This window comes from Pinus tabuliformis, chromosome 6 (genome assembly GCF_031772625.1).
Source record: "Pinus tabuliformis cultivar Carrire ecotype Pingquan chromosome 6, CPIR1, whole genome shotgun sequence".
Lineage (NCBI taxonomy): Eukaryota > Viridiplantae > Streptophyta > Pinopsida > Pinales > Pinaceae > Pinus > Pinus tabuliformis.
In genome coordinates this window covers 1645463744-1645482836 of record NC_142292.1, presented here as the reverse complement: position 1 = coordinate 1645482836, position 19093 = coordinate 1645463744, and the positions used below count along the sequence as shown (strand labels likewise).

General features: G+C 38.2%; 1 non-coding gene across 1 annotated transcript; it reads left to right on the top strand.

Moving 5' to 3' along the window:
- Positions 1 to 293: 293 nt before the first annotated feature.
- TRNAV-UAC (transfer RNA valine (anticodon UAC)) lies at positions 294 to 365 on the top strand. Its single transcript has one exon. It is a non-coding gene; the product is annotated as a tRNA-Val (tRNA).
- The last annotated feature ends 18728 nt before the right edge of the window (positions 366 to 19093 follow it).

Here is a 19093-nt window from a genome sequence, read left to right as displayed (position 1 = left end):
TCCTTTGCAATATTTGGTGCATTTACTAGTTATAGGTCAATTATAGGTTATAAATGTCTTCAGAGTTTCACTTCTAATTGAGTATTAAACTGAACATATTGATTCTCTTATACAAAACTATTTTTCCCTCCACCCACTTTTCATAACTTCAATAACCATTAGGTAGGGACCTGCAGCTTCGATGTTGCTTTGCTTTTTCAGTAAAATATTGCTGAGACTTTAATTTATTGAAAGTTGTAAAATTTAAAATTTATGAAGTTTCAAGATCTAATTTTGAAAGTATAATTCTTTAAAGGGTGCTAGCTCAATGGAAGAGCACCTGCTTTACAAGCAGGAGGTTGGTGGTTCGATTCCGTCGTGCCCTGACATCCATATGGAATGGCAACGATCAATTTTTGGTGACGGAGGCTCTTTTGACCAACACCAATGAGCTTTGGCGACATTTTTCAACCCTCACCAAAAATATGAAATGGTGACGATCAACGAACACCATCATATATACGCATCAATAGTGACGACCCTCAAAGGTCCATAACCATAAATCATTGTTGTTGATATGAAATGGTGACGGTCATTGTCCGTCATTATAGTCATTATTCATGACGGACCTTTAATGTCACCACAACACCTATACTTCTAGCAATGCAGCTTTTGGTGACGGTCAACGAACATCATCATACATATGCACCAATAGTGATGGCCTTAAAGATCCATTACAATAAATCATTGTTGTTCATATGAAATGGTGACAATCACTATCCGTCATTATAATCAATATTCGTGACGGACCTTGAATGTCACCATAACACCTATACTTTTGGCGACGCCACCTTTGGTGACATTCAGTTTTTGGTGACCGAGGCTATGGTCCGTCACCATTGCTCATATGCAATGGTGATGGTCACTATCCGTCATTATAAATCATTATTGGTGACGAACTTTGAATGTCACTACAACACCTATACTTTTGGTGATAGAGGCTATGTTCTGTCACCATTGCTTATATGAAATGGTGACAGTCACTATCCATCACTATAAATCATTATTAGTGATGGACTTTGTATGTGACTACAACACCTATACTTGTGGCGACTCCACCTTTGGTGATGTTCAATTTTTGGTGACGAATTCTCTTTTGACCATCACCAATGAGCTTATGGTGATATTTTTTTCCCCTCACCAATGTCCTTTTTTCTTGTAGTGAGTGCACTATCCCTTGACCAAGACTGCGTTGGTGCTAGAGAGTTAAATCAAGAGACATCTAAGCACAATGTTTTGACTAAAAACACTTGAAAATGACTAAAATAAGATCAATAAAGTCAAGCAAAGTCTACTAGGGTGTAGTATGATGAGGTTAAGCTACCAGGAACGATAGTTGTTCCCCAGTATGGTCACCAATTTTTTATATGGAATTTGCATCTATAGATAAACACATTTTCCCTAGGTGGGTAGCTACACCTAGAACAACAAAAAGAAAGTAGTTTAACCTTTTCCTATAATAGATATATGAGATGAAGGAACTTACTTGTAGTCTTTTGCTTCCTTAATCCCCTTTGAATCGCTACCATTGCTCCCACTTGAACTAAACCCGCTCAATTGGTACCTATATCAATAGAAACAGAAACAACAAACGATCAAAGCATACATGATCTATCTACTATAAACCAATGGAATTGAAGACAATAAAACACATAATCATCATAGATATGAACAATAATATGAGCAAAGGAATAAACTCTTTATTAATGTAGAAGGAAGAGTATCACCCGATACAGTTCGATCCAGTGCCACTCCTCCAGCTTCAGTCCAACCCTCACCACATCAAAAGCACACCATTCCGATAGAATAACATTGATTGACATGAACTCAATTCTCAAACCAAATTTTCTTACAAACTTTAGATTCTAGCCCCCTTGATCACTATGATGAGTGCTCAATTTATAGGAAATGGAGGTGGTTTTGTCATAAATGAGGGTATTGAATGTCCTTCCAAACTTGGAGTTAGTTTCCATGGAGCAAGGGATGAGAGGATAGGAGGTTAATGGATCCTTAGCCTATCCAATTTCGAGCTCATAGGAGGAGATAAGAGATGGGATCCTTCTAGAATCATCTAGAGTCAAGGAATATTCCCAGAACCCTATGCAAATTTCACTCAATCTCGCCCAGTGCAGGTCAAAGAGGGCCTAAGTGCACTGCAGTGCAGGCCACAGTGGGCCTGCCTACTCTGCAGCATAGTTACCCCTGACCAAGGCTACGTTGGTGTCCCAAGGAGGCATTTCAGGAAGGCTTCAGGCCAAGAAACTTTCATAGAAGGAAACATTCAATGAGTTGACTTGTCTAGGGCATGTAACAACTAAATTGGGGTTTAATGAGCCCTAAAAGTATTGATCTGAACGTCGGGAGTGATGTGCCCAAATAGAACTGTAACAGGAAGTTCATCTCGAACTATGCACAGATAGTGAAACCAACGCAAGATATGATCAAGAAGGATGCAGCCTATAGTTGGGGCAAGAGGGAAAAGAATGCATTCACCTATATCAAGTAGGCTATATTAGAAGGGCTTTCACTTTACAGTCCAGATTTCAACAAAGATTTCCTGTTATACATCTTCACCTTTGATAGCTCGCTTGCTGTAATACTCACTCAGAAGGATGAGTTGAACGACGAACGTCCCATCTCCTTCATGAGCGCAAGCATGTAGGGACCCAAAATCAACTACCCCACTGTTGACAAACAAGCATATGAGTATACAAGGTGGTGAAACAATTCAGACCCTACTTGCTAAAGAACCATTGCATAGTCTATGTTCCTCACCCAAAAGTATGATCATTGCTTGTACAGCAAGAGCTAGGTGAATGACATGTGAACTGGATGACAGGCTTTCAAGAGTATGATCTTTACATCAATCCATTTCACATTGTCAACGATCATATCCTCTCCAAATTCACAGCTGAGGCAGTCCACGCACAGGAGGAAGAAGAAGAGCTTGTTGGTTGGGAGCAGGAAATCAAAATGTATGATGTATAGCAAGCACCACCCACTACATTCGGAAACTCTTGTTACGAATATGTGTGCCAGTACCTTGAGCATGGCACCATACCCTCTCACTTCTCCGTGAGACAGAAGAGGTCACTGTACCTCAAAGCTTTATCATATCAGTTGGTGCATGGAGTGCTTTATAGAAAGCATAGTAACATAATCTTGCTCAGGTACCTGAAGGCACATGATTCAAAAAAGGTCTTTCATGGTCTGCATGACGAACTAGTGGGGGGCCACTTATGCGAGCTAGTTTCTATAGGCCCACATTTTTCAAGGATGCACATGCCTATGCCCGCAAGTTCCCGACCTATCAGCGATGCACCAGCAAAACACGAAGGTCAGCAGCCCCACTGCACCCTGTTGTAGTGACCGAACCATTCCAACAATGGGGCCTGGACATCATCGGGGAAATTTTCCCACATTTATCAAAACAACACCACATTTTGACAACAACTAATTACTTCATGTGGTGGAAAAAAACAATTCTACTCAAGCAAGTGAATGACCAGGAAGTCATCAGCTTCCTCAAATAGAACATCATCTCACGCTTTGGTGTTCCGGTATCACTTTTATGAAACTTACTTTTCAGCTTTGAAGCTTTATGATTTTGCATTGCAATATGGTATTGTTCTTAAACACTCATCTAACTATTACCCGCAAGGAAATGGTCTCACAAAATCCACGGAAAAAAACCTTATCCACATAATCAAAAAGACCATTTACTCTGAGCAGTGTAACTGGCACTCTACCTTGGCGAATTCCCTATGGGATGACTTTGTAACACCCAAACCCTCTCTGAATAATTCGCCATACATCCTGATCTATGGGAAAGAAGCCATCCTACCGCCCAACATCTATTTTTCTTCACTTTAGTTATTTCAAGAATCCCAAGGAAAGCCTTGTCTGTTAGTTCATCGTAGGATGGGTACACTTCACAAGCTACATGAAGAAAGGATAAAAGCAAAAGAAAATTTTACACTCCACCAGAACCATATCAAGAGATGACTCGACAAGAAGTCTGTAGGGAATGCTAACTTCAATGTTGTTGACTAAGTCTTGAAATGGGACAAACCCCATGAATACAAAGGCAACCATATGAAGTTCTAGTCCCTATGGATTGGTCCATACATTGTCCACGAGAAACTTGGCCCACACACATACCATTTGCAATCACTTGATGGGAGGATTGACAGCCTTTTTTTCAATGGCCAAGATCTCAAACATTAGTTTCAGTAAGTCGGGGCCACACCCTGTGCCATGTACATAGTCTGTTTACTGATTTTTGTTTTTATTTTTTACTTTGCTTACCATTTTTGTTTTTTTTTTTGGTTTTGTTTATTTAGTATCATTCTATTTTTGGTTTTGTAAAAATGTGCTGCCCTTTACTGAGTTCTGACTTTCGAATGAGTATGTGGCTGAGATCTAAAGATTCTTGTGACACTACAACACTTGGCCAGTCATGCGCCTGTCTTCTTTGTGCTTGGTTGTAACCTTTGGTTGATGAAGCCTTGATGGAAAATACAAGTCGTCTACAAGGGAATCTTGGGTCCAACCATGAACCTGTGTCCACACTGGGAAACCCCTTGCCTGCACTCAGTCTTCTCCTCTGTGTGTTCAAGCTCATCACACTAGTAGAAACAGAGAAGGGGAAAATCTAAACGAGGAAACCTATGTCAGAGGTCTTACATGCTTCTCTGAAGGAACAACCTCTTCTGCTCTAACTAAGTCAAGATCCCTCTTCTGCCCCAAAAATAAATAAGTGCCTATGCATTGTAAAGGCAAAAGAAAATAAAGGCTTCGTGCACAGAAAGGTGAAGCATGTAACTCCATCAGGATACTGACTAGGCTCGCAAGAAGTGGAGCAATGCTTGTTTTCCTGCATGACTCCGCCAAGGTACTTTCCAGGCCTACTGGCAGTGGAGAAACACCAGAGATGAAAACTTATACTCTAAAACTTTTTAACTCGCATGCCAAACTACCCTTCCCAATTTTGAAATACTGTGATCAAGCTAAAATTTGTTGTTTTGTTTGACTGAGTTGGCGAAAGGTGAACCATGTCTCCCCATGGGGTAAGTGGGGAAGCTGAAGTAACCTGCACAACAATTCAATACTCCTTGAAAGACCAAGGCTTTGTGTTGTCAATGGACCAAAACAGATAAGCTGGAGCTCAATTAGTGTGTCACCAATTGTTGTAGCGGCTGCAACACCCTCCAAAATTTTGGCCTGCATCCAATTTTTGAGCCTTCCTTGGCCTTTTTCCTTGATGTTTACAATTTGATGAAGTGAAACTGCACCGATTACACAAATCTGAAATTGAAACAATTAAAACCCCTGTTTACCAAACTATCAGACCCTGATCTCTTGCGTGGATCCCAAACAAATTAAAATCCAATTCAAACCTTATCGCGTCCGAATCAAATGCTAACCAACACGTATCTTCTGGAGCGATATCCGTTGAATATCGTCCCTTCATAATCAACGGCTATGATCGATCCGAAATTCAACTAGACTAAATCACAGTCCATAAAATATCACGTCTGAAAGCTGGGTTAAACTGTGTGCATCTTCCGATGCGATTACCATCAGATCTGACCCCTTCAAACAAATGGTCACTATTAACTTAGTTCTATAAATTATCACATCCAATTTTGGAATTAACGTCTGCGTTTGTCAACACACGATGACCATCGAATCACTTCAACGGTCATGATTGATTTATCAATTAACTCAATTTTATAATGTTATCAGGTTCGTTTTTTGTGTTAAAGTGTGTACACATTCACCAATGAACACTATCGATCTTCTCCCAAATAGATTGTCATTGATCCATCCTGTGATCAATGATGATTTGTCATTTCGTTCAATCTTTATCTGCTTTCGATCGACAATCAACAAATTAAAGCCTTTGTCCAGACGATCCTCAAACACCAAACTCCACTAAAGGTTTTAATTTCACACACAATTTCCTGTATTTAACAGAGGATTCAGCCTATGATTTAAGGAATCAACGAAACCAAATCACATAATAAAATATCATGCAAAAACAAGTTTTGAACACAAAACTCCTTTCATTCATAACAATATATATATATATATATATATAGATAGATATATATATATATATATATATATATATATATATATATATATATATATATATATATATATATATATATATATAGATAGATATATATATATATATAGATAGATATATATATATATATATATATATATATATATATATATATATATATATATATATATATATATATATATATATATATATATATATATATATATATATATATATATCTATATTGTCGTGCTCTGATCTATTCTCTCCACTACTCAGCTCACTCTAACACTGTCCCTCACTCTCTTCGTAAGCTTGCATTTATAGATTAATTACATAATTATGGATTATACTAAATCCATGATTTTTTCCATAATTCACTCAACTAATTCCTATTCGAGGATCTTGTAATCCCTAAGATCTCCACGATATCTACACATATCAATTATCCCTAATATTATCACATAGTTGAGAATATTTCACAACTAAAAACCTCACACACAGATTTCTCACTCAATCTATACAAGATTCCTAAAAATAATTAAAAACATCACCCCCTAAATCAACCAAATGAACAATAATATTCTGAGCAGGATTCTCCTGCATCACAATCACACGGGTTCATCCCGTGAGCCTGCGTTGAGTCTTTGCACCCTCCTCGCTTGACCATTCACCAGACATCTTTTTGCATATTGGTCACAATGTCATGATCGCAACCATGTTCTAGCTATGCACAAGGTCCCTCTTCGTGTGTACAAGTTTCATTTGCTATGTAAACATCTGTTGCAGTCACACACAAAGTTGTATGCATTGTCACGCAAGTGTTGTCAGGTCATTTAACGATCTATCACAAGTGTCGCGCTTGTCGCTCACACCGTCGATCAGTCAGATTGAGTGTATGATGTCTTAATGGTTTGAGGCATCTTGTCATCAATTCATGTTGAGTGTGTGTTTGAAATGTCATACATGTACGAAGTCACTCGTTCACACACTTAGTCATTTTTGTTGAAACAATGTTGACTGGAACACCCCCAACAATCGGCCCTTCGTTGAGTTGCATTGTGTAGTTTCAACTCTGAGTGATCATGTACTACTACCCATAATTACGCAGATCTTGAGGCTGCCTGTGAGGCAGTTTGCACTGCTCAATCCTGGAATCGACTCGACCAACTGTCACCAAGAATAGCGCAGAAGTTTCCCTGCAATCCATCTCAACCTGCGCTACTCACAATCACATTAACCAATACTCCAGCTGGTCAACCAGAGAGTTTGACCAAGCAGTGACCCTAGGCCTCACTCCTCCAAAAAATTGTGCAAAAGCTGCAAAGCATGCCCACTTCCATTGACTTAAGAAACTGCGCAAAAATGACAGATAGACACCATGTGACCGTCATTGCACTACCCTAAAAAATTGCGCAGTTTTTCCAACAAGTCACCCAGTCAGCAGGCCTACTGCTCGCCCAAAAAATTGTGTGGTTTTCATGAGAAGTATCCCAGCTTCCCAGCATCTCTCTTAGCACAAAAACTGTGCAGGGTTGTCCAGCAGGCCATTCTCCCATCTTTGTGTAGTTTTTGTCAGCAGCATGCTGCCAGCTCCCCAAAAAAATTGCACAATTTTTTTAGCAACCTGTCGCAGCCCACTGTCAGCTCCCCAGAAAAATTGTGCAGTTTTTGTTGCTAGTATCCATCTGCTGCTTGCACTGTCTCACTAAAAACATTGTGCATATCTACCCTCCAACCGAGCTAGATCCTGTGGACAATCACTGCTGATCTAGATTTCCCATCTTAGCCTCCAAGTGACCTCTGCACAATTTTCATGAACAGTGCCTGGAGCTCTCATCCTAGCTTGAAATCTGCCTTGTGCAGTTTCGGAGCCTTGTCCTCTCTCCTAGTCACCTGCATCCGAAATCGAATGAAAATGCATCATGGTAGACTAGGATATTTCTGGATTTTATGTCCTCTCATCATGAGTCATTGCAGAGACAAGTACATGGATGATACATGGCGCGACGACAAACGAGATGAACAAGGAGCACATGAAAGGAGACTTGTTCATGAACGAACGAACACATGAAGCATGCCAAAGTACAAGTGAAGGAGTGACATGCACATGCAATATCAAGCAAACACCAAGACCATCGAAGATTCCGCACACCTTGCCATGCGGAGGTGAAGCTATGATACATCAAGAGCACATCCATCACTCAACAACATTGCATCTTGACATGCACACCACCATCATCATGAACACACTAGCTATGTCGTGTTGATTCATGTCATGAGTCATCTCAACCACATCACTACTGTGGCCCACACTATTGTAATCAATGTAATGTAACATGGAATTCCAAGAGACCCACATGTAAATCTGAAGAGTCATGAAAGTCAAATGGTTAGGAGGGAAGTTGAACAGTCACAAGGGCCAGTTTTACCCTTGGCTATAAATAACCCTAATTTGTACATGCAAGAGACTTTTCACCTTGGCTCCTCCCACATAGCCTTGAGAGTCTGTAGTCTTTTATTTGAGGAGCGAGAAGTTGCTCCAACGCCCCGCTATCAGGGATAGTGATGTATGGTGTATCGATGTGGCTTGCAACTTTCGCTTAATTTAGAAGCCTAATAATAGGCCAGCACATTTTGACCCATGTATTGTATTTGTTTGTAAGACAATTCTTTGGACACTTGTAATGCGTGTTGCTTTAACCTATGTTAAAACAATTGAACTATTTTGGTTGTTATAATACATATGCTTACGAAAATTTGTTGTATAAGTTGTTAACGTTGTCCTGCCCGTGTGGGCTAACCTGCCAGAAAATCGACAGAATCATTCCCATAAACTTGTTATAACAACCTTTCCACTAGTGTGGACTACTCCACTGGGTTTTTAATGTGTTATCCATTCACTGTGTGTTTATGATTGCCGCATCCGTGTGGACTACTCTAATGGAAGATGCACATGTCCTGTTGTGTTGTGTGTCTCTGACAGAGTTGGTATTATTCCCTTTTGACTTTAGACTCACTTCCACCCTTTCCCTCTGCGATGAAAGAACCTTGACACAAGTAACACTAAGCACTCACCAGGCATGTGAACCTCATTTTTTGAAGAAAAATCAGACCACTCTCATGTGTTGACAAGCAAGAGCTAATGCAAACCTTGAAGATAATGGCAATTTGGCCATCATATCGGATGGAACTCCTACACCAAACGGTGTGAGGTCTAGTTTGGACTTCATACCGGGGAGATCCCCTAAATGTTGGTGGGTCTATCACCATCAACATTTTCCCATTCGATGAGTTCACACAGTATATCCCATCTCTCTTCATCAGAGACAGAAAATTTTAACATTTTCCTTATGACTCATCGACTTTAGCATATTTTTCAAAAGTGGGTTGTACTAAAAAAAATGCTTAATTTCATGTTGTATGAATAATTCATAACTTAAACCTTCAATGAAGGCTTTCCCAGTAATAAATCCTCTGGTTTGGAAAATTTGGTCTTGTCCACTGCTATCTTATGTAGCTTATGTTGATATTCTTCAAGTGGGATCAATTTTCCACTTCTATCCTACAAAGATGGAAGTCCTTTCTGATGTAAATCATTAAACTCCCTATGAAATTTCTTAATTTGAACCTCCAATTTTTTACACTTGTTCTCGAGCTGTAGCATTAAATGTCTGTATTTTTAAATCTTTCTGGCCTCTAAGAAAGCTTCAGTTCTATCTTCAATGTCAAATGCTTCAAGGTCATATTGTGTCTTGGAGTTTAAGACTTTGATTATCCTTGTAGGATCTCCAGGTTTTTGGTCTACGTCCTTCTTTATTTATGTTACTGCTTCTTGTGGTCTCTGCAATAAGTCTTTCTACTAAAAAATAATTTCAATTGAAGGCCATAAATTAGTCACTGATACATTAATGTATATCCAAATATTCTCTTTGGCCTAAGCAATGGTTTGTGAAATTAAGGATTCATTTTTGCAAACCTCTAATTGCTGAGTTAATTTATAATTTTTTTGAATCTTGACCAAATATGCATTATCAGATTTAATCTTGTGTTCCTCGATCTTTTGAAGCTGCATTTTTAGTTTTTCAATCTCTTGATCTTTCAGAGATAAGTCACCCATGGCTTTTGATAGTTTTTCTTCTGAGCCAGTAGACTTTGTTTCTACTGCGATGGTTGTTGTTGTAGATGTCCCTACTGCGGAAGTATCTACTATAGAAGTAGTGGCTACAGGAATAACAACTGAAATGTTGAGTTGTTGCTATATTTCTTTTAGGAGTGATTCCATATCAGTTTCCATTTTTTAAATTTGAACATTCTATTCAACTATCAATTTGAACATTTTTTCTTTATCCCTTTCTAGCTGACCAATTTCTTTTGCTTGTGGATGTTCAGTAGTAAGAAGCTTTAGTTGCTTATTCAATGCTTGAATGTTAGCATTCTTATTTTTTATCATTTCTTCTGTCCCTTTAATATTACTAGGATCATATCCTAGCTTGATCACCAAATCTTCAAGATATTTGATTCTCGTATCTTTGGCCAAGTATGACATTCTCTCCATCTTCAATTGTGAATGAATATTATTCAGGGAAGCTTTTAGTTTGGAAGTTTCCATTGTTGAACTTGTAAATGTGTAATATATCATTTCACTAGCCTTCTTATGCAAGTCAATCTAATCAATGGCATGAATTTCCTTGGTATCAAAAGCAAAAATGAAAGTTTTGTAATCTTCTGCACTCTTAGGAACTGGAATTTTTGGTTCTAAGAAAGCCAATTAAAATTGTCCCTTCTTAGTCTCAAGTGAAAATAGAATCCTATGTTGTGTAGTGGTGGCCTTAATTCTTCATTCTTCCTTTTAATCTCTGTGTATCTAGCAAATTTGTTTTTTGTGTAGTATCATGGGACATAGAGGATATAGGGGATTATGTAATTTCTTCAACCTATGGAAAAGAAGTGGTGGGAAATCCTAACATCACCACTATGGTTTTAACTTATGAACTCTTATCTTTTGAAGACTATTGATTGGTGTTTGTCTTCTTTCTCCCTTTGAAAATTGTAAAACCTATAGCTTGATTTTTTGATTCTGTAGGAGACAAACATTCTCTTGGTATTTTGGTTTCTTTTTCTTGTCGAACTGGTGTCTATGAAGATGTTTGACTAACAATATTTTCTTCAGCTTCCTGTAATGTATTACCTTGCCAATTTTCTTGATTTGCATACTGCTCTATCTCTGGCCTAGTTGTATGTACATATGGAGTTGTTTTCTACTCAACTCACAACTTCAAAATAATCTGCAAGGAATTATAGGACCCGGTAAAGATCAATTTGAATTTCATCTGCTTTAATAACATATCTTCCTCCTTCATTGCTTCCCCGGTATTAACAATGAAAGGTCCAATGAGTGCTTTTAACTTGAATTGGGCTCTCTATTTCTTGGATACAAAATACAGGTCATCCATGTTCATCATTTTCCTGATGTATTCCAAGGCAAATATTTTGATTGGTACAAATACTAGTAACCTATAGGTAGGAAGTTCACACCCGTATATTCTAATTTCTGTGCAATTCTGGTAGAGGTACTAGTCTCCAATTTTGGTTTGTTCAGTGAGGTGGAGAATTATTCTGATTTCAATTGAAATCCTTGATATAACATCACTACTGAGAAGACATAATGACATATGCAGGAATTGATTTACATAATCACTGAAGGAAAATTCTTCTGTGTTTTTTCTTACCAAGGAAGTCCAGTGAATGATCGACTGAGGCTTCCCTTGTGCTTCTAATTTATGCAATGGAAACTTGAACCTTTTTGCTTGATGAAAAAAAGTAAATACACTAGGACTAACTGATGTTTGAAAGAACCTTCGGTTGAAAACTTTAAAAAATGATTATGAATACTATTTGCCAAAAACTGGTTGTAGTTGAAAATCAATGAGGGTTTATTACCAAGAGAGAAAGCTGATAGAAATCCTAATATCACTTCATCAACCCATTGATTAGTAGGGTAACCTACTAGACATGCGACCATAGAGATTACTTGCCTAGAAATTTCTAGAAAAATTGAAGTTGAATAGAGTGGATTGGTCCTAGGCAACTCCGAACTCTTAGGTAAAATGACTCAACAATTCGAACTCGCTAAGGAAATGTGAGTTTTTGGTAAATCTCCTTGGGAGAATCAATATAAAATGGGTGTAGATGGGTTGAAGGATTGACTTGAAGTGCTTGACATATAGACTCGGGAGTAAAAGGAAATAATACTTCATTATTTTGGGCAATTACAACCCTATGACTAGGAAGATATCTCAAATGACACTAGGTAACAAATTCAGGGAAGTTATGAGTCCAAAACTAATTGAGGAAGGAAAGAATCCCAAATGCTCAATTCATCACCAACATCAAGAAACTTCTATTTTGCCTAGTTGTGGAGTCTGTAGAGGTCGAATTCACATTGGGTTTCTGAGATTTTATACTGTGTCTACCAAGGGAAGCTAATATATGTCAACTACAGAAGGTCATGTAGGGTTATCTACCATTGAATTTGATTTACCTTTTGGTGAAGACATTCTAAAATAGGAAATTGCAGGCTGAGGTTGCTAATATTACTAGATTTTTTTATCACTGGTATATGAAAATCAAAAACTGCATGATTTGTAGAATTCAGAGTTTGAACTAGTGATTTTGAAGCTAGAATGGAAAAAGGAAATGAGCAGAGGGATGTGTGTATTTTTAAAGGAGGGAATTCGAGTGGTTGGAGAAATTATAACCATTTTAGGAGCGTGAAATTAAAGAATTGAAAATTGGCATGCAAATTTAATGTCTAAATGGGTATATGAACATTTGGCAGGAGAAATTAAATGTTTAATGACTAACTTGAAGGGTCGAATAGGGAGAGGACATGTGGTGAAGTGTGATTGGGTGCAGGAGTGGAGTGGGAGTAGAAAGATATTTTCGGAGGGGTGGGTGGACGGTTAGCAGTTTTGGAGAGGGGGGCTCGAACTCGCTAAGGATGCACCACGTATCTTCATGGGGTAATCTCAATACAACTTTTCGGACCCCACATTAAACTTCGACAATGCGGGGGGGGAGTTTGAACTTATTCCCCACCATTGGTGTGGGTGGGGAAGATTTGATCCATATATTTCCAATCGACTTTTATTGCTAAATGACAAAATGTCATATCAATTCTTTATTTGCAAATTAAACCATAATGTTTTTGAAAATATGTAAGAAATTAAATAATAATATATAAAAAAAACATCACGACATTTTAGTTGGTTTGCATCTTTGGGGATTTTTATTATATATATATATATATATATATATATATATATATATATCCACTTATTATTTTCTTTTGATATTTTTTCTTCTTTTCTTTTTGTCATTTTCTTTTCTCTCTTTTCTGTAAATATTTTTTATTTTTTTTTTCTTATTTTCTCATTTTTCTTCTTTCCAACTAAAATAAAAAACTACTACGGTAAAAATAAGTTACAACACATTCATTTATAACCCTTACAACATCTCCCCCATAATAGGTTTTAGATCACCTCTCGATGCAATCATACATTGAGAGATCAAATCCCTTGGAATGGAGAATTATTTTGAAAAAAGAAAAAAATTAAAACTTAAAGAAAGATTTACAACCTTAAAGAACTATATCTAAAAGAAGTTATCACTTAAAAAACCTGATCCTTTTGAATTCATCATAAATATAGAGTTAAAAAAAAATACATTAATTTAACAAACATTTTCAAAATTATCATATATATTTTTTTCCTTAACTTTCTACCCATTCTTAATTTTCTAACTCTTTCTTAATAAATTAAATAAAAATTAAACGATGATGATGATGATGATGATGATGCACTAAGACCAATATGGTTTATTGGACCTTAAGAAAGTAATAGATTAATTGAGATTCTTTAATATTTTGTTTCATTGATCGATGAGAAGGTAGAGAAATGTTTCGAGGTCACCATAGTTTTGTTGACTTAACAAGTCAAGAAGGTTAGTAGTATGGCAAATATTTTTAAAATTAGAATGGATATGAGTAAGTGTTGGACAATCCAACAAAACTTTCTCTTCATCTTCAACCCTCCTAGAATCACAAAGGTGACATACTCTTTCATCCCAAGGTATTTTGAGAATTGACCAATGCCTTGTTTCACTTTGAAGCTCATGAGAATTAGTTCTTATCATGGAAATGTTCATTTTATAATTAGCATTGGTGAAGACAATGCTATGGGTAAAATGCATGGGATGAAAACTACCCTCGAAAGTCTTCCCGGGACTTCCGACAGACCATAAGGTTATCTGCAAAGGTACCTGTTACACACATGTTCATCTATCTGACATATATTGACGGGATATGGAGAAAGGATCACCTTTGGTTCTTTCTAGATTCGCTTGGGGATCTCCGTGCGGTAAGAAGAACTCCTCCTGACCGGTTCCAAGACGATTCCTACACAAAAGAACAAAGAAAACCAATCACATCATATACTTCTAACAATTAATGTAAGAATTTGTAATAAACATGTATAAATTTGTAACTTATCTACTCAATACAACAAGCATCAGAATGAACAAATAAATGCACAATATCATCAACACTTCGAGTAGGGAACACAACTGCAGTCTTATATTCATATTAGAAGAGTGATTACAACAACCCTATTGTATCAGCCTTCCTTATCCCTTCTTCCTCTCTCTCTCTCCTTCTTTCAACTAGCTCCTTCAAGAATATGACAATATCACAACAGCACCATGTACTATCCTTCTAAATGCTCTGACTCTTTCAATGGCCCTCTCGTTGCTTATATAGCAATCGATTTAGGGCTGCCCAACTCCACCTGTAGTTCATTTGGGTAAAAACCATGAACCAGCCTCATTTACCAGCTTTTTCCCATTTGCCTTTGTTTCCGAATAGAATTTCTCCAAATATCTTGATTTTTAGATTTTCCCTGCTTTTCTTGCACAAATTTAGGGAAATAATATCTAGGTATTTAATGGCAGATTCGTTGGCATAACCACTTGAGCATCACTAAAGTTCACTAACGCTCCCCCTAGTCTAACAACAAGAGTTAGCAGGTTGACTAACGCTCCTTTATGCTTGTAAACAAGCTTTATAAAGCAGGTTGTCAGTGTACAGAGAGCGTTAGTGTGGATTCTGGGCCTGCAACTGTGGTCATTCTTTTAGTCATCTTGTCTTTCTCCTCTGAGTTGATTAGGAGGTCAATTTGTCCTATAACAGATTCCCCCTAAAGTATGAGATCAGAGGCAGAGATGATGGCCAAAATAATTTACGAAAATACTATAGATTCCCGTCAAAATCTTTGTAGAGAGAGAGAGAAGTTTCGGGAGATAAGGAAAACCTAATACAACAAAAGTACATATATATGAACTACTGAAACCATGTCCTGAGTCGGGAATTCCCATGCTCAGTAGCTATGTCAGAGTAACTTTCTCCTCAGAGATATAACAATGCTAGCCGCCAATATGGCACAGGGCGGATCCAGTGTTATAATAGATTATCCTGAAATGGCTGTCTTCAAAGAACAATATTGTAGCTTGGGGGAGGAAACAAGGCTGAATGATGCAAGCCTCTACCCAAGGTCTTGATTCCTGCTTCACCGAACAGCATAGATCGGTACATGTGATAAAATGAGTTGACGTCGAACATGCATGAAATCATCTGATTACCAGCCAATAATGGAGACTGTTAACAGATGCGAGGAAGGCCACCGATAATGGTGATGGTCTCCAAGATGCATAGTGCAAACTAGCGAGTGTGAAAGATTTTTTGTCGTCGAACACTCGTAGAATCGCTTAACCAGGAGCCAATGATGAAAACTCGTGATTAAGCACAAGGTAACCTGCCACTAATGTCTGCAAGCACCAAGGCACTGAATGTGTTTCTGGGTTATCTTCCTAGATAGAGTGTTGAAGTCGATAGGAAGGAACCTGTCGAAAGGTAGGCAATGACGTGTCCTACATCAGTCGACACGAAACCGGACAAGGATGATTTTGTTTTTTGAAGAATCTTTTGAGCTTTTGGGTCTAAAAAATGGAGGGCATGATGAAAGGATATGTAGGGTCAGTTGATCGAGGAAACAAGTAGGGACCCTTGAACAATAGAAGGCACGACAATGGTTTTAACCAAACAACACTAGACTCATGAACACTACAAAGTGTTTAAGATACAGAGATGCAATGGCATCAGGGTATATAGGTTAAAAACTCATAGGTTGGTAGGGTTCATATTGAGAGGCTATCAAAATGACGATTTATCTAAGGGAGTGCCATGTTCAAGGGAACTTTTGTTTCCAAACCACGCTTCGGGATATGGTTGTATTTCCATTTTCCCCTTCTGATTTTTAAGGAATCCAGATGGGTAAACTCATCGATCTTTTCATGTTTAGAGAATCTGAAAATGATTGCAAAAAGAACGACTCTTTACCCTATATGATTAGTTTAATGAGTCTAGACAGGCAAACTTGTCGATTTTTTCATCTTTTAAGAGTCTGAAAAGTATTGTAAAAAGAACGATTCTATATCTTGTCTGTGTATTTAAAGAGTCCAGACTAGACAACTTGGTGATCTTTTCATCTTTAGAGAGTCTGAAAAGATCGTAAAGAGAGACTCCATGGTGGTCCCTTTGTCATAGTTGTTAAACGGGTGCGACAAAAGGTTAATAGTATACCCATATCAGTTACTTTTCCGTATTTAATCTACTGGACCCGGATAAAGAGAAACCTTTTTCCAATAGATGTCAACCTCATTTTGTTACGAGTACAAGGTGGCGGACTAAACTCGTGTTTTGTCGTGACACTTTAACGAGCTCAGTAACAAAAACTCGAGATTTTTCATTTTTTAATGAGCTTGAAAAAGTACCTGAAAGAATTCTCGGGCCATCTTTATCATGTTTAATGAGAAACAAGACACAACTCGGGATTTTTTCAGTTTAAAGAGCGAGAAAAAAGTGCCTAAAAAGGATGCTATGTTGGTCTTTTTCAGTTTATGAGCTAGAACAAGATCAAAAAGAGGTGCTCAGAGCATTATTTGCATATATTTAATGAGTGCAAATGATGAAAAACTTGGGGAATTTTATATTTTTTAAAGAGTGACAAAATATCCCTAAAAGTGCTTTACGGGTTGTGGTATATATGTTTAACGAGCTCTACTACAAAAACTCGGAGGTGTTTATATTTTTTAAAGAGTGATAAAATGTCTCCAAAAGTGTTCTATTTATCGTTGCATAGATTTAACGAGCGCAAGAACAAAAGCTCGGGGATGTTTATATTTTGTAAAGAGCAATAAAATATCCCTAACAGTGCTCTAGAAATTCTTGCATGCAGCTTTTACTACTTTTCATTCCTGAAGTACTTTCATCAAAAACAGTAAAAAAACAGCAATTCCTATTATCTGGGTTCATGCATGATAAAAAATCATGTAGAATGGACTATTTCCTCTTTAATAATTTTCCAAAATCATGTCTCTCAAAGTTATATAAAGAAATTCTTTGAGCTTTCACATGCATCATTTTCACTATTTTGAAGTTTGTGAGAGCTAGTTGGAGCTAAAGAGGAGCAGATTTTCCGTGGACCATTGCAGGAGATCCGGGCAACCATTCGATGTGTCGTCAGTCCCAGGTGAGAGCAAAAACCTTTCTCTATGCTTTATTAAACCTTTTTTTAATCAATTTTGTGGGTGGAAATTTGCAGATCTGAGGTGCCCTAGAACCATGTTTACGCACTAACACCCTCCAGCAGGCCAGTAGGGAGTGTTAAACACTCTGTACAAGCCATGGGAGGGCGTTAATCCCCCCTGTGCAACACTGGGAGGGGCGTTAAGGCAGTAGGGTGCATTTGAAACCCTCATGCATGGATTCCTAAAGTGATTTTGCCCCATTGTAACTGATTTTAGGGTTATTTTGTGCAGGTTTTGAGCTGAAATGACTCACCTATGGAGAGAACGGGCCCATGACGATGAGGCATTGCTAATGTGAAATGATCCAACTTGCATACTTGCATTGCGCTGCTGCGGTTTGTTGAAGTATGCAAGGCTAGAACTGATGAAAGGACAGGAGGAGCTACTGAGATGGATCATACAACGCCGGGATGAATATGAGCAAGTGTTCAGGATTAGAGATCAAGAGCTGGCAATTGACCGGGATGACATTTACTTTTTGACTGGTTTGTTATGTCATGGGGCACATGCAAACCTTACCAGTGGTAGGTCAGATCCATGATCTACTTCAGAGCTGGTAGATATCTACTACATCCCTAGGAGTGGATTAGTCAACAACAGCGTCCCAATAGAGAGGATTCGATCTCGGTCTATGAGGGAGGTTTTATGGTTGATTGTGTGTTTGGTGGCGACAAAAAGTCCCCACGTAGCAACAAAGGCCCAACTGTTGCTTGCCATTGACTGTGTCCAGCCCCAAATGTTCAACTGGTGTGAAGCAGTGCTTCGCCAGTTGAAGGCAAAATTGACAGCATGCAAGACCCGTACCCAAAACAGTTTTGGGTACGGTACTATCATAGTCTCATTTATCCTTGAGAGGGTACCTGTCATGCACCCACGAGTGAGCTTAGGTCCCTTTGATCCGAGGGATCCAAGGCAGGGTCGCTAGTCATCACTTGATCCTCGCACAGGAGGACGACCACTCCGACACTTTTTTGACGAAGACTTCTTCCAGTGGCTTCGCAGCCAGATAGTGATTGTTGACAACTATGCATATGAAGGCATGGACTTTACTGGCGACCCAGACTTGATGCTACCGCTCGGGACCAACTGGGGTCCTCAAGGTGAGAATAATGTTGATAGTACTTAAGTATTTTTGTACTTTTGAATGTATATGTAGTGTTTTTTAACGATGAGATAAGAACTGACATGAAACGTCTATGCTTAACACAGAAGTCGTGCCAATACGACCTATGGGAAAACCTCGCTATGTGCGACGAGGTGGCCAACTACATGCTGGAG